Source organism: Mustela putorius, unplaced genomic scaffold (genome assembly GCF_011764305.1).
Source record: "Mustela putorius furo isolate JIRA1106 unplaced genomic scaffold, ASM1176430v1.1 tig00003869_pilon_pilon_pilon, whole genome shotgun sequence".
Taxonomy (NCBI): Eukaryota; Metazoa; Chordata; class Mammalia; order Carnivora; family Mustelidae; genus Mustela; species Mustela putorius.
Genome location: NW_025422021.1, coordinates 18,171,297 through 18,193,420, shown reverse-complemented (window position 1 = coordinate 18,193,420; position 22,124 = coordinate 18,171,297). Strand labels below are relative to the sequence as shown.

The 22,124-nt window shown below is 35.6% G+C and overlaps 1 protein-coding gene and 1 long non-coding RNA gene across 3 annotated transcripts in view; one reads left to right on the top strand and one right to left on the bottom strand.

Moving 5' to 3' along the window:
- Window positions 1-22,124, bottom strand: part of KCNH7 (potassium voltage-gated channel subfamily H member 7) — a 486,041-nt gene that overhangs the window by 416,495 nt on the left and 47,422 nt on the right. The window lies entirely within an intron of this gene.
- LOC123387986 lies at window positions 294-20,019 on the top strand. Its single transcript, XR_006602508.1, has 5 exons — window positions 294-349; window positions 1,491-1,603; window positions 8,201-8,398; window positions 10,415-10,505; window positions 19,795-20,019. It is a non-coding gene; the product is annotated as an uncharacterized LOC123387986 (long non-coding RNA).

Here is a 22,124-nt window from a genome sequence, read left to right as displayed (position 1 = left end):
AGCGTCCCTTTCTGCACCTTCTGCACCCTTTTCATAAGCATCATGGCCTGGAGGAGCAAGTCTTCCAGCTCCTGCAAAGTGTAGGTGCAAGCTGCAGCCTCCCCTCTGCTTGTCCCTCATCCCTGCCCATGTGTGGTCAAATCACCAATCACCGTTTCTGCCCTAGGGCAGTTTGTACTGGTGCACAAAAGGAAAACAGGGAGAGGTGAACAGGAGGGATTGGCTAATGTTCAAGAGAAAGCTTTTCCAGAGTTCTATGGTTGCTATAGTAACAACTTCTTTTGTTTGTACATATTCAGAACAGCTGCTTCCTTTGGGTTTCTGGTGGCAGGGGTATTATATTATAAAGGTAACTGAGAGGGGAAGAAGCACCACTCTGACCATGGAATAGTATCCATAGTGAGATTATTCTTGTTTAACTGGGTTTAACTTCATGCTAGTGTCAAATGGGGCTTTTGAACATTGGCAACCAGCTTTTTTAAAAGACGAATTCCACAAGGAAAGACCTAGGTGTGCTAGGATCTGCAAAATGTCTTATGCTAATTTGGACAAGACATCTACTTTCTGTGCCCTTAAGATTCAGAGCCCTCCATTCCCATTTTACCTGATGTACATGCAAACTGTATTGCAAATTTTCTGGGGGGTATTTCTCTCAGGAGAAAAATACCCCTTCCAAATACCCACAAATCTCTGTTCCCCTTTCCAAGTCCTAATTAATTCCTTTAATTAGAACTCTTTCTGGGTATAACCATTTACGAAGGTGAAATGCTGCTTAAACACAAATTTAATGAATATTCATAAACTAACAATATTCACTGAATTAAGTTCTGTTGTCCACATACTGCTATTACAGTATGTCAGTGATATGGACAAATGTAGTTTTATTTTACGGAACGGATGCCTTACCAACATATGTACGCATATGTATGTATGTATATGTATGTGTGTGTGTGTATATATATATATATATATATATGCACATATATACATACATATATTATATATCCATATTTGTGTATCTATATATCTATGAAACTGTAAGTACATAGCATAAAGGAGAAACACAATGGGTTAAAAAATATTGAAGCAAAACATTTAAAATGGCATTCGCTAGCTGAGTAGTCAAATTTTGAAAATATACAAACTTAAGATGCAAATAGGCAAAACAGAAGGAACAGATGTCCTTATAAACAAATTAATATTATACATAGGAGTACTACTGTGTTTCTAACCCTTTGGGATTTTGGAAAAGTGCAATATGAAAGCAAAGTGATGCTCCTGTTTTTTTAAATTAAAATTTAATCATCATTTGCCTAACAAGGGGTTTTTAAACTTTGAATTTTTAATAAAATCCAAGAAATTTTTCGTTGGTTTCATTTGCCAATTGCAGGTATTCAGAGGTGCTATATCTTAAGTCTCAGTTCATGCAATTTGATTACATATTTGCCTGAGAATTCTCATAATAACCCATGCATTTTCTCTCTATACAGGGTAAAATCTAAATGAACTGACTGATTCAAAATGGGAAAAAATCTAGAGAACCCTAAAGATGTTTAGATTATGTAATTAAATACAGAATTCCTGAGTAGTGCTACTGGATCTCGTATGTATCCTTATTTTATTTATTTAATGATGATATTTTAGAATCCAAAGACTCTACTACTTTCAGTTCATTATAAATGACTAAATGTGAGGTTTCGGTCCAAAGACAAGCTCCAGAATTTCAGTTTCTCTACTTTTTCGCTGCTTCATTTGGGGCAACATGTCTAAATGTTTTAAGTAGTAGTCTCACAAACTACAAAACAATGATACTAACACCTGTGGGATGTGCTTCGGAGAGAATCAATTTAGACCAGACATATAAATTCATTGACTTTGAAACCATAAATATCATATGATACTGCTATAATAATAAGTATTATTACAAGAAAATAACCTGTTTTATTATTTTTCATCTCATGAATTATTTTATTGTCACTTTTAACCTCTTAAGTCTTGTGTATTATCAATATGGTGATGACATTCAAATCCCTTGATTTAGTCGAACTCTAGACCAAATTTTCCCAAGGTGAGGTAAAATATCATTTCTTGATGAAGTTTTCCTCAATTCTTTTCCTTATATTAAGGGAGAACTATGTGGTCCTTTAGCTTTAAGTCATTTTTTCTATGTGTGTATTTCCAATTGCCTTGAGAAATTTCCAGATATGTTCAATCTAACAACTATTATAAAAGGTTTAATACAGTAGGTATTTTAAATGATTGTAATTTCTACAAATTTAAACAGTTTACACATGACTATGTATAATTTCTGGTCTATCCATAATGTCTCTAGAAGTGAAACTTAGATTTCTTTTTAACCTCTCATCTGATTTCGTACCTTAGTATCTTCAGAATGTTTTTATTTGAGTATTTCATGAATAGCTTTAAAATTATGTATTTTATGAAGAAAATCATTGCTGGAATATACCCAATGAGTAGTCTTGGCTTTTAAAAGCAAATATGCAAGAAAAACAGCCCCTTTTCTTCCTGAGGACCACTGATGCTTGAGGTTAAGTTATCTGAAGACCCTGTAAGTGGACAGTTGAAGAGGACAAGCCTATAGGTAGAAGTAGGAACATATAAAGAGAAAGAACCTGAGTCTACAATGATATAGTTGAGCTGCTGAATTGTCAACTCTGAGTCTATTCTATCTTCAAACTTCTTATAACATAAGATAATGAATCCCTTGTTGTATAAGTCCCTTACAATCAAGTTTTCTGTTACTCTTAGCCAAAGACATCATAAAGAATAGCAAAGGAATTCAGAAAAATGAGTTTGATAGTAGACCATGAGACCCCAAGGAAAACAGGGGAGATAAAGAGAATAGGGTCACAATGACTTTCAACTTCTTATGAGCTAGGCTATACTTCTTTTGATTGGTCACTAATTTCCTTTTAATTTTTAAAACTTATCCCTATTTTATTTGAGTTAGTAAATGGATTTCAGGTCCCAGAGTAAAAACAATCCCTTAAAAAAACCCATATATTATCATATTCAAACACCATGACAAATAACTCTATAAGTAAGATATTAGGATTTCCTCCATTTGTGAAGTTCATAGCCAATAACCAGAGAGTCTAAACTTGAACCCAGACTGTTCTTTTTCACCATACTATGTCCTTCCCACTGCCTTCATTTTATGGCCTCATCATCGTCTTATTTACAACTTCTCCAGTGACATCAATATATTGCCTCTTTGGCTTCATAAAAATGAAATCTTTTTTTTTTTTTAAACCTTTATCCCAATTTAGTCAATATAGTATAGTTTCTCCTCTTCAAGTATTTATTACATCTAACTTCCTTTTTCTCCACTTTCCATTGGTCTTGAATATTGTTAAAGTCAAGTGAGTACCAGAGCAGCCAGCTCAGATACAGCTGGAGACACAACAACCTATTTCAGCCTTAAGATCCTCAAAGCTCTATTTCAATTGCATAGAATCAATAGTGGAGGCCAATTAGGGCTATAATTAAACTAAATATGACCTTAACGTTGACATCTCCAGCATTTTGCCTCCCATTTCTTTCTCTAATTCAACAAATCCATTGCATTAAATATTCATTGTGTGTGTGTCAATGTGAAATATACTGTCCTTGCCTTTGAGAAGCTTATACAGTAGAGGAGAGAGACACATAAACAGCTCAGAGAAGAAAAGCAGAGCACCAGTCTCCACTCTTTCCATTCACAGGACAAATGGGACACTATACGTGGCTAGCCTAATCACCTCTCTGAAGCTTTGCATCTTTTTCCTGGTAACCAGATGTCATCAAGTTTTACCTCAAATGGATCAGTTCACCTCAATCATTAAAGTGGCCTTTTACATACATTTATATACAATTGTATTTGACAAATTTTCCTACCATATCAGAATTCTTCCTAAAACAAAGAAAAATATCTATCTTTTCTTAAATTAAATGGTAACTTGTTAACAGTCAAAAATAGAGAATGTCTATTCTCCAGTATCAAAGGAAAACAGTCCCTGAACGGAGATAAATAACATGTCTTGCTAATAATAAAAATAAAGACACATGTCAAATCAGTATTTCCCATATCTTAAACTGGGAATTTCTGAATCAATAATACTCACAAAATTTGACAAAAATTCATTAATTTATTCAATATACATTTATTACATAAGTATTTTAGATATAAAAACAAGTAAGAAATGAGTACAAGCTAGAAATAACATGCAGAACAAATAATTCCTCTCATACAAAGGGAAAATTTCTAAATAAATTCTAGGTGGACACTAGCTACTGTTTTCTCTGGTCCTATTATCTAGTAACTGACAAGTGCAAGTTTAATCTGACAGCTCTCAATGTTCAAGAAATTATATATAATAAAGAAAATTACAGATTATATAGTTCAGTCAATATGAAACCAAAAGCCCTTTGAATATTGTAGTCACAAAAAAGCATCATTCTAAATCCAGTATGTCTTTATAAGGAGCAGCAACACTTTTAGAAGCTGTGTCCTACCAACATGAACTAAAGGCGTTGGCAAATGACAGGGAAAAAAGGGGGAGTGTGAATTGTGTTAACTTATGACTCAGAAATAAAATGAAACAGAAAGCACACTGAGAAACAAACATAAATAAAAACCTCCTAACACAAAACCAAAATCTAAAAGGGAAGAAATGAATCATTTTATACCCACAAATTAATCCTTCATTTTGTAGCTGGAATTAAACATTATCAGAATCAGTGTCATCACAATATAATATGACAAATATGTCAAATATATCAATTCTGATTATCAGTATTTTGTAATTGTTTAAAACTCGTATTATCCATTTTGTTTTTAACAATGTTAAAAGTATTTGATTAGCAGTGAGATAATTTCTTTAAAAACATAGTAGGAAAGAACAGATTTTTTTTTTCCTACTTAGGAAGAAGAAAGCTGAGGTTTACCCTAAACAGATGCTTACTCAAAGAATTTCGTCTTGGGAAAGGGTTTATCTGAATGGTTGTATATGCCGCTGTTTTAAACACTTATCCTACATGTAAGGTGGGCAACCTCAGGTTTCTTTTAACTTACAGCTATAAGATTTAGGGCCTCAAGTAACACGAGCAAGCCTGTTCCCAAGATGGATTGGCAAACTGGATGCTCTAGGCTTGTCTGTAATGAGAAGTCAGGTATTAAGGAGATTCCTTTAAACACAAACCTAACAGAAGAATATTGCTTTCATATCATTGTGCTTATTGGAGAAAACTTGGAGTACCCAAATATATTTTCAAAAATTATGTATAATTCTACCAGGCTGAGATGAATGCTACAAATATTTTGGTGTCCGAGTCTCCTTGTTTGTGAATGTGTAAACATCTGCATTTACATATAGCTTTAGGATCACTTTTGTAAACATTACTTCAATGCCATTTAACAATCATACTGATTTTTTGTAAAAATCATTTTAATAGTAGCATATTTTATACATATGATCTCTAGCTTAACGTTTTCTCATTTTTGAACATTTAAATTATCACCAGGCTCGATTTGTATAACAGGGATGAATGAGTAGCATTGTACACAAATTTATGCCACCCTTGAAATAATTTTCTTAGCATATAATTTTTGAAAGAGAAATTAATGAATTTTTTAAAAGATTTTATTCACCTCTTTGAGAAAGAGAAAGAGCACGCACAAGTGGGGGGAGGTGCAGAGGAAGAGGGAGAAGCAGGCTCCCTGCTGATCTGGGGGTGGGATGGGGGGCCATTTGGCTAAGACACAGACATGGGGCTTGATCCCATGAGGCTGGATCCTATGACCCTGGGATAATGACCTGAGACCTAGGATCATGACATGAGCCAAAGGCAGATGCTTAACCAACTGATATTTTAAAGACTTTAAAAGACATACTACCATATTCTTTGCTTGAAGTTCACTGTTCTCCTACTTATGTGTCCTCTACATCAGTCAGTATTACCATTTTTTAAAATGTAGTAGTTTAGTTAAAAAAAAGAACATCTGTTTTAGCTTTTCTGAGAAAAGTAAGTCTAATGTCAATTTGAACTATCTTGTACTTTTCATTGTCTTTGTATTTTACATAATGTTTTGAGTTTTTGAGATTAAACTGTCATTAAGACTTACTCTTTGTTGCACAAAAGGCTTTCCTCTTATTGTCTACTATGTTTTCCTTTCTACTCACATATTCTCCTTTGAGAAAGCACTGAAAATTTGTGGTTCTGGGCTATAGAACAGAATGGTTTCTACTACAAGAGGAGCAGTCACACTTAGCCATAAAGTGGATACAAATAAAATGGCTATTAGAAGGAAGAAGATTGATAAGGGAAAAAAAAAAAAAGAATATAGAAATGTAGAACCAGGGAGAGGAAAAGAAAAAAAAATAAAACATTTTTAGGAACAAAATGTTAAACTTTTTTAGCCATCCATTTGCATTGTATACCAGTCAACTCTGACCTTCTTGGTATCTATTAATTTAGTTATACAACTCCATTCTCTTATTATTTTTTTAAATACTACTGAAAAGTGCTAAAATATCAATAGTGGTATAAGTTAAAATACACCTGTTTTATATTGTAGGAAATAAAGTGCAGAGTTGGAGCTGGTCTTGAATGAGTTCAAGAGGGCTAGAGCCAAAGTACCTAGGCATAGGCTTGGCATAGGCTTGGCTTTGCCCTTTACTAGCTGTGTACCCTTGAACAAGTTATTTAACCTTTACAGGCCTGATTTTCCCATAGAATTGTTGGGAAGACTACAGACTGAACACATGGACTGTACATCAAACAATGCTTAGCTAATGATAAAGACTTGACACATACTGGCTGTCAATTATTAGTAAAGCTGAGAATCTTAGCAAGATAAGCAATGAACTCAGTGTTATCATTTATTTATTCATCAGACATTTATTGAGCACACACTACTTTCCAGATCCTGTGAGAAGTGCTAGGAAAATAACTGCTACTTTCCTAACGAACCCGCTCATATGGCCTCTGGAGGGGAGTCTTACTATAGGCATCACATGACCACAACCCAAGTGCTCACCTTCTTATCTATGAAGGCCAATCCACTGATTAACACAAATGATCTGAGCCAAAACAGCTCCTCTCTGGGAAGTGTAATTAAAATAGTGAAAGACTGAGCCAATTATCTTTGAGTGATGAGTTGAAAGGATATATTGATTTAAAGACTGCATTTGGGACCAAGTACAAGTGAAAAATGTTGGTAGGAGGTGTGGGGAGTGAGGGAGAGAATCAAAAGGGACAGGCAGAGAGAGAGGAAGAGAGAAAAGAAAGCCAGGGTGCAGAGGGTGGATTAGAAGGGAGAAGAGAAAGATGAGAGGACAGGAGGCCAAGTGACCTCTGAAAGAGAGAGTAACTCAGTCCCGGATTTAACAATTCCTCATTTCCTGTCCATGGGATATGACTGTGCTTCATTTTGTGATCTTGGATAGCAATGAGATTGGCTCTCATATCCTTAAAATATCTGCTACTGTCCCACTTCCATTTCTACTTGAGATATTGAGGTGTGGTTCTGTTTTTCATTCCTCAAAGAGCTTTAACTAAAGCCATGCACAGGGGCATCAGTGTGGCTCATTCGGCTGAGCATGTGCCTTTGGCTCAGGTCATGATTTTGGTGTCCTGGGATCAAGCCCCCTTGTCATCAGGCTCCCTGCTCAGTGGGGAGCCCGCTTCTACCTCTGCCCAACCTCCCCAACTTGTGCTCTCTTTCTCTCTCAAATAAATAAATAAAAGTCAATGCACAGTAGAGAAACATGAAGTAACTTCCTGACTTGAGGAAAGTATGGACACAGGATGAACTATTCTATAAGAAGTTTTCTCTATGAACCCATGCCCTCCAACAATTATTTTCTTTTTCTCTCTCCCTGTTCTCAACGCTCTGTTTTTGGAGTTGGAGTTTGTATTTAGAGCCTACTGAACACTCACTATCTCAGATCCTATACATACAGGCCCAGTGAGTTATCATATAAGGGAGTTCTGGAATCTTTAACTGTTTTTCTACTATTATTATTCTACTGTTTACTAAACAAGCATCACCAACAGAGTACTGTCTTCCAGGGGCATGAAAAGTGGAGGAGTAAATGTTGAAGTTGAGACTAATCTATGTTGAATATGTTTTAAATAATTAAGCAGTATGCTAAGTACCATATATATACTAACTATATTATCTCATTTTACTCTCTAGCAATCTTATGGGGTTTGTTTTGCAAAGAAGTAAACTGCCACTTAAGAAACTGAAGCACTTTTTCAATGTCTTTAAGGCCAGCAGAACAGCCAAGATTTTAACCAGAGCTAAGACACATGGCTCTGAGTAAATTCACAACAGGATGTCATAGAGAAAATGGTACCATGTACTTTATTTTGGTCCCTCATGAGAAACAAGGTAAACTAGTGACATAAACTCAATTAACATTAATTGTATTATCCTGCTGAATGTAATACTGAGTTGAAGCATGTTTTTTTAAGGATTGATTTTTCTAAGATTATTTCCTAAAAATTTTTAAAGAGCTAGCTTTGACCTATATAATGAACCTTTTTGGTGTGTATTAGGTAAATGAATCATTAACTATAAACCCAGTGTGTACATTAAAAAAGATTGGAAGCAAAGAGCTTGCAAGTAAGCTTAAACTACTGCAAACTGCTTAAAAGGATAAACCAAAATGCATGAAGGGCAGCAATGTACACGTATAGCAAGACCAAATGCCCAGTGAGCCACCATAGTACCCATCAAGGTGAAATCATGTTGAAGTTAAATCATGTTTGCATGAGAGATAAAAGATTAGCAATCAAATAAATACCAATGTCAGTGGTGTGGGAAAAATCAGAATGCAGAACAACTGAAAATACATGAACAATAAGAGGATACATGTCAAAGGAGACACAATAAAAGAAGATTAACAAAAAAGATTTTTTAAGGAAATTTAATATCAAAATGGATAGGGATAAACACTATATTGCTTTGCTTGAGAATAATCTTGGACAGTTAATGTTCTTCTACTCACATGTGTTTAACTGTAAGAAAGAGTTTTAAGAACAAACTAATGTTATGAGTAAACATTTACTCCCTATACTTAATGTTTCCATGCGGAGAACTTTTGCTAGCTTGGCACTCTTGGGTCTCACCCCTCTCTTAAAAAGCAATGCTTAGGTGCAATTTAACAGAAAGTATTATAAGGTCTACTTACTTTCCAGCTAAGCCAAACTCACCAAACCTAGTTTTCACTGGTACGAGAAGAATAAATGAAAGAAGATGGGATTGGGAGGAAGACAAACCATAAGTGACTCTTAATCTCACAAAACAAACTGAGGGTTGCTGGGGGGAGGGGGTTTGGGAGAAGGGGGTGGTATTATGGACATTGGGGAGGGTATGTGCTTTGGTGAGTGCTGTGAAGTGTGTAAACCTGGTGATTCACAGACCTGTACCCCTGGGGATAAAAATATATGTTTATAAAAAATAAAAAATATATATTAAAAAAAAATTGATCTAGCTATTTGAACCCTGCATCTGAGTCTCAATTAGTTTCTATATCATGTAGAAAGGAGAAAGTTTCTTTTTTACTTCCTAAAAGTTCAATAGCTAAGACAGATTATAAGGTAGTGTATGTTGTGGGTATAATAGCTTACAGATCTTTAATCTGTACATCATGACCACTCATGTATGTATAAAGTCTACTCATTGACAATTACTATAAAAATGTTTTTTTTGTTCTACTTAATTTTGGTTTTGGTATTTGAATCATGGGTAGTATATAAAAAGCATATAATGATCAGTAGGGATTAGAAGGGCAAAGACAGGGAAAAAAATCAACTGGAAGTATTCCTGGGTGACTAGGTAGGTGGCCATGTCAATCTCATTATGCCCTGGAATTGCTGTAGAAAGACAAATGCTGAGGTTGAAACATTTGTTAAAAATAAAAATAAATGCGAAGTCAAAGTACTAAGTTTTCAGAGGAGAATAATCTGATCGTATCCTCTAATTCCATTAAAATCATACCAATTTCAACAAATAATTTTGTAATGCTAATGAATCATTTAAATTTATTCTTCAATGCCAAGGAAATTGATGTTATGCTAGAAAGTTTCCTACTTGGGCATGGACATGACAAATTGTCTATTAAGAAAGCATTAAAAAAGATGACTGAATAATAAGGAGAAATAGGCCAAAGTCAAGCAAAGGGTTCACTTTTGACACAAATAAAAATGAAATCTACTTTAAAGTCATGCAAAACTTGTTATGATGGCCTAATTTCCATAGTATTTTAAAATATAATAACTTTATAGACAATAATAATAATAACTTATTATTGCTAAAATTATCAAATATGTCCCAAACACAATGTTAAGCACAAGACATCTCATTTTGACCTCACCAAAAACCATCATTTTTCTTATTTTGCAGATAAGGAAACAGGCTGAGAAAGGTCCTTTTCTCAATGTCACTTGTGTACTGTTGGGAGCTGGGACTCCATCCCAGGTTCCGCAGATCTCAGGTCTGTTCTTTGTACTGTGCTACATTCAATGCATTACACATGTCTTTTTTTTTTTTAAATATTTATTTATTTATTTATTTGAGAGAGAGATAGATATAGCAGTGGGGAGGGGAACGTGGGGAGAGAGTTGTAAGCAGACTCTGCACTGAGCAGAGAAGTGCCACATAGGGCTTGAGACAGGGCTCAATTTCATGACCTTGAGATCATGACCTGAGCCAAAACCCACAGTCCAATGCTCAACCGGAGTCCCAATGCATTGCACACTCCTAAAATAAATTTCTCCCTCTTCCCCTCTAATCTTTGCCTTTCAGCTTTCCCATTTCTGCACTCATTCACCTGGTTCTGATGCTGGATCACCCCTGATGTTGTCTCACAACTCCATTCCATCAACCACCCAAGTCCACATCTATCCTTTCCCACTTGCCCCACCTGGGAAGTCTCCTATCACTTCTTTCCTGCAACAACAAAATAATTGATTACACATCCACCCAGTATGAACAGCCATGTTAAAATCTTGTTTCTACATATACCATTATTATGTTCCACAGAATCCATTTCATTTGCTAACAACTTTCAACAACTCTTTTTTCCCTATAAGGATAGACAAACTTTTTCCTGTAAAGGGCCAGCTAGGGAATATTTGAGGCTGTATGAATCACATGGTCTCTTGCAACTGTTCAACTCAGTCAATATAGTTCAAAGGCCACCAGAGATAATATGTAAATGTGAGCCGCACATTCAGGTGAGTGAGTGTGGTCCTATTACAATAAAATTATACTTAGGAAAACAGAAAGTGGGCCAAATTTGGTCCACAGACTATATAGTTTATCAAACCCTGGTATAGGATAAAATAAAAATAAGAACTTTCACTTGTTCTTCAGGGATTTTATAGATTACTAAACAATATAAAATAAATATTGTTAATGAAACACACAATTCAGCAAGTCAAAGAGGTCATTGCACCCCCCACTCCATAACTTTTCTTTCAGGGTCAAATGTCATGAAAGAATTATGTACACAAAATATTCACTTTCTCCCTGTTCTATCCACCCCCCAACCACATTCTGCAATCTCACTTCTTTCACACCCATAATGTTGGCAACACTGAATTTTGTAGTTAGAACTGAGTTCATATACCAACTTATTAGTTGTCTGACCTTGGGTAATATATTTAACATCTTTGATTCTAGGTCTTTTCATCTGTAAAATGATTATAGTAGTATTACTGTTATAGCAAAGACTCAAGTGAACAGCCACATAAAATGTAAAATAACATAGCTACCTTGCAGATGATAATGAATGTCACCCTTCCTTTTTGTAACCCTTGCTAAAGTCACCATTAATAAACCTAACCAATGGTTTATGGGCTTTTCTTAAACTTGATTTTTCTGATTCAGTGTCGATCACTCTTCCTTTGAAGGCTCTCCTCTCTCATCTTGGACAGCAATACTAAACTCCTTCACCAGCTATCACTCTGAGGGCTCTTTTTTAATTCTTCCGGACAGCTCTCTTTTCTCTGTTTTAACTATCAATATATCCTTTTGCCCAAAGCAGGCTTTCTCTTGACTTTCTAGGCCTGGCTTCTTCCTGCCATATGGACCTTAGACAGCCTTCCAGAGAGGCTTCTGTGATCACTGATCCACATTAGCCCTCCTGTTACTCTCTCACACATCAACCTCTTTTAACTCTCTGCATAACCCTTGTCACTGACTGATACTGCCTTCTGGATTTTGTTTGTTTATTATCTCCCTCCACTACAATGTAAACTTCAAGCACCCATTCATCACTATTTCTCAAGGACTTAGAATAGCACCTGGCACATAGCAGGTGCTCAATAATCGTTTACATAACTGAATTGTACTGACATTGTATTCCCCTGGGGTCTGCTCTTAGCCCACATCTCCTCTAACTATACAAGACCTCCCTGAGCTAAATGATCTACTTCCAGAACTCTTGAGTACAAAAATTATTCCAAACATGAACCTTTTCCTTCCTCTCTCATCCACTCCACCCCCAAGCTCCACCTCCTTGGCTCCCTTAATTTCTCTCTTGACTTTAACTGCTGGCATAGTTATTTTTCTAAGTTATAAATCTGAACTCCGAACATCTGGATTAAAATCCTTCAGTGGTTCCTCACTGCTTGCAGAACAGAATTTAGATTCCTAAACTTATCAAATAAGATCTGTCTCTTGCCTCACTTTCCAGTGTTATTTGTTACCACTTCTCCAAATAAAAATATTAACAGTTTGATAAACTTTGAGTTCTTATTGTGAATACAAAAATCGAAAAAAACAGACACCTTTCCGTCCACAGGCTTTGTAGGAAAAAATACTTAATCTCAATAAATTAAAGGGGAAGAGAAGAGAGTCTCTCTTTATTGGGAGCCTATTTGTTTCCTAGAACTGATCTCAATACTCCATATGTGTATTTTTGTCATTTAATCTTTATTGCAAGGAAATGATTATTATGTTATTTATCTGATGTTATTTATCTGAAGAAACTGATATGTAAGTTCTTCAAGGTCAAAGATTATTATCTGTTTTATTCACTTCTATTTGTCCAGCACCTTAAACTGTAGTGAGTACATGTGAGATCCTCCCTAAATATTTTTTTTAATAAATGGAGAATTAAAGAAACTAATTAATTGTCAGTATTGCATCAACAACAAGCAACATGTCAGGATAATGGTAAGGTTTATATCAGACCCTTTACTTTCTCATAATCATACACCATGAGGGTTGGGGCTCTATGTTTTCATCATCTTGTTGTCAGTACATAGAACTTGGCACAGGACAAGTAACTAGAAAATATTCTTGAATAAATAGACTCAAAAGATTCTTCCCTACATAGAATAGATATCAAAAAATTATTTTATAGCCTGATCTAAAATACTTCAAAATTATTAAATTGTGTAAATGGATCAATAGAAAATAAATAGATACAATAAATGGATACATTTATGTCATGTGAAACTGATTTATTTTAGACATTCACATTTTAAATTAATATATATACTATTAGACATCAATGCGCAACATGATTTACTGAGATAGGCACGAACCTTATGTCTATTACAGAAGATTTTATCCATGGAATTATGTGCATTTACTGCTCTGCCAGTTTTGATTCCATTATTCTGACACCTTATCAGAGAGAAGCTCACTATTTTTTCTATTTCTGGAGGATTCAGCTTCCTCAGTAATTCAACTCAAATTCTAGTGCAACTCAGAAATTACTGCTGACTTCATGACTTATGTCAACTCTGTTTTAACTTATAATTCACTGTGTTTTATTTTTCTGACAAATCCAAAAGTCGTTTCATTTCTACCTTCCCTCTACCAATCACTAACCCATCCCTACCCATACTAACCTGGCATCCAAACTGTTTTGGGTTCATGATGCCACCTGCTGGCAGAAAACTGTCTGAACCAAGCATGTTCCTCCAAGGCCTCCTCACTCTTAAAGAAATTCTGCATAATCCAGTGTTACCTTTTTCCTCTTTTCTTATTTCTGTATCATCTTATTTCCACCATAAATAATTTCTTTCTCACACATCCTTTTGAACCCTCTTCCCCTCTCAATTGCCTCTATTTCCTCATGGTATGTCTGTTTTCTTCTTCCTTCTGTTGCAGTTGAGCATTTTAAACAAAATCCTTCTGGCCAATGATTGATTAGTATATTAAGGGTGTTGATGGTATAAATATATCTAAGGAGATGGAGAATACGAAGTCAAACTATGTGCTTATAAATTCATTCTGATAAGAAACAGCAAGAAAAGTCTCTCTCTTCATTTCCTGTTCCAAGAAAATTCTCTTCCCTATAGGTATTATTCTGTGGAACGCCACAGACATATACATAGAAACATTATTTTCCTGAACAAAAATCATAGCTTATTATTCAGACCTTTCTAGGCCTTGTTCCATTTCCACAGTAAGTATTTTAGTGATGGTTTCACATAAGTACACAAAGAGCGGCCACACTCCTTTTGAGTGCTGCATAGTATTCCACAGTATCGCTGTGCCTCATGCATGTGACGAGTTCTCCTTTTGTAGGTTTTTTTTTCCTAATCTTCTACTACTACAAAAATCGATGCATTGTGCCAGTGCTAGGGTAGTTTAATGAACACTTAGAGTCACTGAGTCCTAAGGGGAGCAGCAGAAAATACTGAAATTTTGAGATGAAATGAAGGTAAAAAACTGGTACCTTGTCAGTCTTGTGGCATAGCCCATAAATTCTGTGACAGTGTCCAGCTATAACTTTCAGACTCTTCTAAACCATTCTTGTCCATACACGCATAAAGAGATGTGGCCTCCATTTCTAACCTTAAATCTCTATAAAAGGTTTTGGAGTTCCAAACAATTGACTTAGAATTTGGGGGAGAGAATGTATTTGTAAGGTTAATATTTCCTTCAGAAGACATTTTTTCAACTACTTATTAAACTGAAAATCTTATTAATTCATAATTTGGAAAAATGTACTGCCTTACATTAATACAGTTTGTTTTCAGAAGAAGTAACTGCTACCAGTCATGTATAAGGACTGTAATAAACTGGTATGAGGATGTTATATATTCTATTACCTTCATTGTTTAATCAATTTAAGGGATAATTCAATAGAGGTTGTATCATACTTTTACACATGCAAACACATAAATTTACTCTTAAGCTTTATAGTGTAGACTCAGAGTTTTATAGCTGAAAAGGAGGTTAAAGATGTTCCCATTTTATACTTGAGGGAGCAGACAAGAGAGATGAAGTATTATATACAAAACATATATCTACATTTTTAAATAGTAATATTAATAACAACATGAATTTAATGTCTTTGGCATTGTGCTAAATGTTTTATGTGTCTTCACTCATTTAGCCCCATAAAGATAGAATCCATATTATTTATTACTATTTAAACAAGTGGAGGCTTAGGGAAATAAAATTTCACAAAGTGAGCCTACAGTAAATGGTAAGGCAACAGACTGAGTTTGGGTTGCCTATTAATCCTAATTTGCATATTTATTAAGTCCCTATGTTTATTAACTACATCCACATGTTTATGAACACTCAACATTATTTATGCATATTTTCCTGACCTAGAAGAATGAAAACAATTAAACACGGCAGGAGAGAATGAGGAAGATAAAAATTAGACTGAAAGTGGGGAAAAAAAATGAAAAGCAGAAGAAAGGAGGACAGTGGGGTAATAGGTAAAGATGTTTTAGGATTTAGCTATATATAACTTTCTGTCAAAAGCACTTTTTGAGCATGAGGTCCTTAAAGATTAGTGGCTACACAGTCAAACATAAGAAATCAACAGGTAAAACTAGACAGCTGTTTTGTTTTGTTTTGTTTTGTTTTGTTTTGTTTTGTTTTAAGATTGTATTTATTTATTTGAAAGAGACACAGTGAGAGAGGGAACACAAGCAGGGCGAGTGGTAGAAACAAGCTTCCCATTGAGCAGGGAGCTTTATGCAGGGCAATCCCAGGCCCCTGAGATCAGGGCCAGAGGCGGAAGGCAGATGCTTAACACTGAGCCACCCAGGTGCCCCAGCCCCTGGTTTTGAACTGTTCTTTGCCTAAGTTTCAAAGTTCAAACTTTCAAAATTTCAGGGGGATCAGGTGGAAAAGTGACTAATTCAGGGCTTTGAAAAAACAGCAAATTTCTTATCATGACTGAGAAAATTTTCATTTATGAGTCGCTATTTCAAAACCCTGCAAAGGGAAAATTAAATAGCCCAGTAAATGCAACAAATAGTCCTTTATGTTGAAAGTATCATCTCAGTGACATGAAAGTCAAAATGAAAACTACCTGGAATTCAGATTTTTCTAGTATTATTAATTTTGAAATTTGGCATCTAAATTTACTCTTTGTATTCATAACACAAAATCCCTGCATGGTCCTTATGAATAGGTCAAACAATTTTGTAACTCTGGTTATTTCATTAAACAGATTCAACAAATAGTTGTGGGGTTGCTACTGGCTTATATATTCATCATGTGCCCCGCATAGTAGTAAATGAAACAGACACTTTCTGCCCTCATGAAGCTTACATTCTAATGAGGGAGAAAAGAGAGCACACAAATATATATATATATACATATATATATATATATATGTATATATATATATATATGATAACAATAAATGAGAAAAATGTAAAAAATTAAATTAGGAAAGATAAACAGGGAGTCAGGGGTATAGTTATCAATAAAATAGTCATGAAAAGCTTTTCTGAGGAGTTGACATTTAAAAATAGACTAGAAAGAGGTGATGGGATGAGTCACATGGATTAATTTAGAAAAAAGCATTTTGGGAACAGCAAAGTACAGGCATTAAGGCAGGAACACACACACACACACACACATAAATAAATAAATAAATTATATGTGTGTGTGTGTGTGTTTGTGTGTGTGTGTATTTTAAGATTTCATCCATTCATTTGACAGAGTGCACAATCAGGGGGAGTGGGAAAGAGAGAGGCAGGCTCCCCACTGAGTGGGATCCCAGGACCCTGGGGTCACGATCTGAGCCAAAAGCAGAGGCCCAACACAACTGAGCCACCCATGCACGCTAAGCATGTCAGATATTTTCAAGGAAACCTGAGGGAGCCAGACAAGGTAGCTGGAGCTAAAGAGGGGACAGAGGGAAGGCTGGAGATAAGATTAGAAAGGACATGAGGAGTTCACCTTCAAAATCTTTTAGGTCATAGTACTTTGACTTTCCCATAGAGGAAAAAACAATGCCCCTAGAGAGTTTTAATGAAGAAAGCATCCAAGTAGTAAGAACAGCAATGATTCCAAGTGTTTCTGTTACACTTTTCTGAGAAGAGTAAAGTCAAATAGCTTCAGGAGACTAAACAGCCTTCACCATGGCCAGCAATGGAATGGCCATCCATAGCATGCACTTTGGAACACGGGATGGTTTAAACAGTGTATCTGGTCAGGCTGGAAACTATGCTTCCAAACTCCCCTTCCCTGTATGATTGCCAAATGTGGTTGATCAGAAGGGGAGCTTGCATGAGATCTGGAAGGTGAAAGTAGAGTAGTCCACTAGGCATTACTGTGAGGGTCACCATCACCAGATGCTGTGATAGACAGGTGCAGAGGTACATGGCAGGTTGTAGTCCATCCCAACTCTCCTCCACTCTATGTCTAGTATCTTCCTAGCTGTTGACCCTGTTACCCAGCAATGGCTAGGGCCATGCCACAACTAGACACTTCACTGTGGAAATCCAGAGGTGGCCACTCATCAGAGGCAACACTTGCCTAAAAACTCACAGGCAAGCTTTCCCTTGACAGTCTAACCTGGCAGCAAGAAGTGTGTGGTTTCTCAGATTGATTGCTTCTCTAATGATATCACTGTTGTTTCTGAACTTCACTTCCATGGCTCCTCCCACAATTATATGAGGTTTAATGTCTTTGAGAAATTCCTTATCCCTTAACATTCATTAGTGACCACTCGTTAGTGGAGCTTCCTGATCCAATCCATTTACAAAAAATTGTCCATTTGCTTCAACATTTGATAAACTTAGCAATTATTGGCAAGTTTTGGAAAACTGAAAAAGGAATGTTAAGTCCTTGGCTTAGGCCAACAATGTTTTGAGGTATTTTCAGGAAGGCTTTATTGTAGCAGACAGAATACTGATTTTATAGCCTGATCCAAGGTTTAAGAATACCATCTAATCCCAACTTCTGCTTCTGAATACAATCCATTTGGAAATGAGAGCAGATGTTGACAGAGATGTAGTTGTCAGTCTGATGCCTCAGCAAACACTCTTTAAGAAAAGACAGCGTGAAACTAGATTGAATAAATATCATCTCTTAAATTTATTTTACCAATCCTTTTAGCTGTATCCCCCAAAGGTGACATTTCTAAGATGATGAATACATTTAGTGTTGCCACTAAAACTCAGCAGAGTCTATACGTTAATACCACAGCTTCGAACATAAGACACCCACATTAAAGAGAATTTTTCTGCATGTTTTAGTTTGAAATGTAAATGAATGTTTGACTTATTCATCAGTAATTCCAGACTTCAGATTTTCTCCTTTCTAAATGTATTGAGCCGCATTCTAGTTGCGGCTCAAAGTGCTAATAACGACTATGTTTGAGTAAAACATATGTTGATATCCTTTGAAAAGAAACCGTGTTTGAGGAATTCATTTGATTTTTATTCAAGCGAAACTCCCATTAAATCTGAATTTACATTGTTTCTATCATTTGGATTTGGTGAAATGCAGACAGCCTGTAGAGAGCAGTGGAAGTCTTCAGTAAATTAAGGTTTAAAAAAAAAAAAAAGACTTAGAGGTTACTCAATACTATTGACACAAAGTCAACAAGAATTGATTGAGCTAATATATATTATAGATTCTCAATTACAGATTCTCTAATATATATATTATAGATCCTCTATTCATTTTATTCATTGCTGATGAATATGTCAGACATTCATTTACATTTCAAACTGAAATATGCAGAAAAATTGTAGATTCTCTATTACATTGTTTTACTTAATCCTCCTGACTATTCTGTGATCTGGTTTTACAGAATATGGAGCTTCTGAGAGGTTAAACAGTTTGCCCATATTCTTAGCACCAATAAGTGACAAAGCCACTGTGCAGACCCTGGCATATTAACTACAAATTAGCATTCCTTCCTTCAATCTCTGTAATGTTAGGCATGGAAATAATATTTTATTTTATTTATTTCTCATTATTTTATTTTATTTATTTCTCATTTTTAATTTATTATTTATTTTATATTTTATTTCTCATTATACCCTTACCAGGGGTATGTTAATTCTCCTATTGTCCATTACATAGACACTGACTTGAGCACTGAAGAATTAACTTTAAGCTGAGTGGTTTTGTGCTTTATTTTATTTAAATATCTCCATTAAGTATTAGAAAGAGCTTAAAGCCTGAGGACACCAGAGCCACCTTTTTGCAAACTTGGCAACATCAGGCAAATGACTCTCTGAGCTTCATTGTTCTTATCCACAAAAACAGCAGGCAGATCACCTTAACCCCAAGATTGCAGTGATGGGTCAAATGCAGTCTGGTGTTTGATAAAGGTTAGATTCCCTTCCTTTCCTAAAGATTCCATGGGCAGCATTGGTTAGGATACATTATTATTCTGTATAACTTCATCACATACATAAGGGAAGAAGGAAACTTTGACAAAATTGTCCTGTTTTACTAACAGTGGTATTTCATAAGCTTTTAATTTAGAATAGAGTTAAGTCTGGACCAATGGAATATAATGTTTTTTTTTAACTCCTTGTTAATCTCCACAGCATTATGACCAGCCCACAAGAGGAGGAAAGGGGGATACGGAAAGGTGCTGAGGTGGTTTGGGAGAGAGTGGTCTCCTAGACCTCTTCCAACTTCTGTTTTCAATTCACCAGTAACAGCTGACATCGACACAACACAAATGGACTCTGCTATTCAAAGAGTCTGCACTAGAGGCACCTGGGTGGCTCACTAGGTAAAGCCTCTGCCTTCAGCTCAGAGGGGGATCTGGGGACCTGGGACTGAGCCTGGCATCGGGCTCTCTGCTCAGCAGCGAGCCTGCTCCCTCTCTCTCTGCCTGCCTTTTTGCCTACTTGTGATCTCTCTTTCTGTGTCAAATAAAAAAAATATTTTAAAAAAGAGTCTGCACTATTTCTTAATTTTTTATTTTTTAAACTCATATAAAATATTGTCATCTATACATATATTTCACTTTTGAAAGGAAATGTTAGCTTGTCATGAAACAGCATAAATTGAGAACCACCAATGTTTTTAAGTGCTATGAATCACTTTTAGCCTGAGACAAATATACCAGTTAGCAACATTTGTTCATAAGATCGATGGTCTTAAATACAGCACTTTAATAAAACCCATACTTTTCTGTTAACTTCTTACTCTATCATTGTAGCTCGTTTTGTATGATAATCTTTAGTATATCACCACCACTTATTTTATATAAATTTTTTTTAACATTTCACTCTTTTATTGATTTATGATCATAATTCGCTGTTGGCTAGTTATCCAGACTTCCTTCACTGGAATTTTTGTAGTCAGTTTAATCTGACTCTCTGGACATTTAAGTAAGTGAGTTGAAAAGGAAGACTTTCTGTGTTTTCGTTTTTCTATTTCTCTGGCTTCCAATACTACTTCCCATTCAGGGTGCATGTGGAGTTTTTGCTTGTTTATTTTGTGGGGGGAGCAGGAGTAGGTGGGATTTTTGTTTTAGTTGTTGCTTTTGTTTATCGCCGTTGTTGTTGAGTTCTTTGGTTCTTTTGGACAACTTTCTCAGGTAAGAATCTGAGACCAGGGCTGCTTAGAATCTAGAATCTTTTGAATCTGGATATTGATTTGTGACTGTACCACTTTAATTAGGCTATTAATTCTCTAATAATTTAATGATTTTAATGGTTCTGAAAACTTCTAAAACTGGCAATATGAACCAATTTTCACAGAGTACTACATGCTGGGTACTATTCTATGAGCTTGACATCTATCAATTCCTCCTTACAACAAACCCAGCAGATAGACATTATTACCTCCATTTAATAGACAAAAGAACAGGCCTAAAGCTAAGTCACTTATGCAAGGGCACATAAGGATGCAAAATCCAAAGTGGTCCCAGAGCCAGTATTCGGCCCTTGGAAGTGTGGTTTCAGAACTCTCGTACTTCTACTAGAAGCAAAACAAGTTTAAAAACCAATGTAATTTTATAGATTGAATAAAAGTTGGCATAATGTTTTTAACAGTGCCTTAAAGGGGCACCTGGGTTGCTCATTGGGTAAAGCCTCTGCCTTCAGCTCAGGTCAGGTCATGATCTCAGGGTCCTGGGATCAAGCCTCGCATGGGACTCTGCTTAGCAGGGAGCCTGCTTCTTCCCCCTTCCTCTCCCCCCCCAACTCTCTGCCTGCCTCTCTGCCTACTTGAGATCTCTCTCTCTGTGTCAAATTTTAAAAAAAAAAAATTTAAAAATTAAAAAAACATGTTTACCCTGAATGGAAATTTTATGGCAAAATAAGGAAATAAAGATAGATGGATGGATAGCTAGCTGGCTAGCAAAGGAAGGAAGGAAGGAAGGGAAAGAAAAGACCAAGAGGGAGGAGGAAGGAATTTGATCATCTTTGTGTCAGGGACTGACTCAGAAGTATCATATACTTAATGTCTGATATATGTGTATGCAAAATCACTCCTTGTTCTTTGACTATAACCAACAAGTAATTGCAGATAGTATCACCTCTCCCCTCCTCAAACACAATTCCTCTCATTGCTGGTCTAGAAAGAGTGTGAGAAAAACCAGAGAAAACGTTACAGCTGTAGCCTCTATATACCCACTATAGCACTCATATATTAATTGCCAGAGTAATTTCCACAAATATGCAATAACTACTGTCCTTATAATGTTTTCTTTTTCTCTCACACATATGCTCTTCCATACATTTATACTCTTAATTCTGCTTCTACTGCCTATATGAGAAAAGAGCCTCAGAGGAACTTTTTACTTGAATAAATTGCCTAAAGTCACTGTACTAATGAGACTTACCAAACCAATTTTTATTGTATCATTTATGTATTCCTACTATTAATACACAATAATGCCTTTCAAAAAGCCTAACTTTGA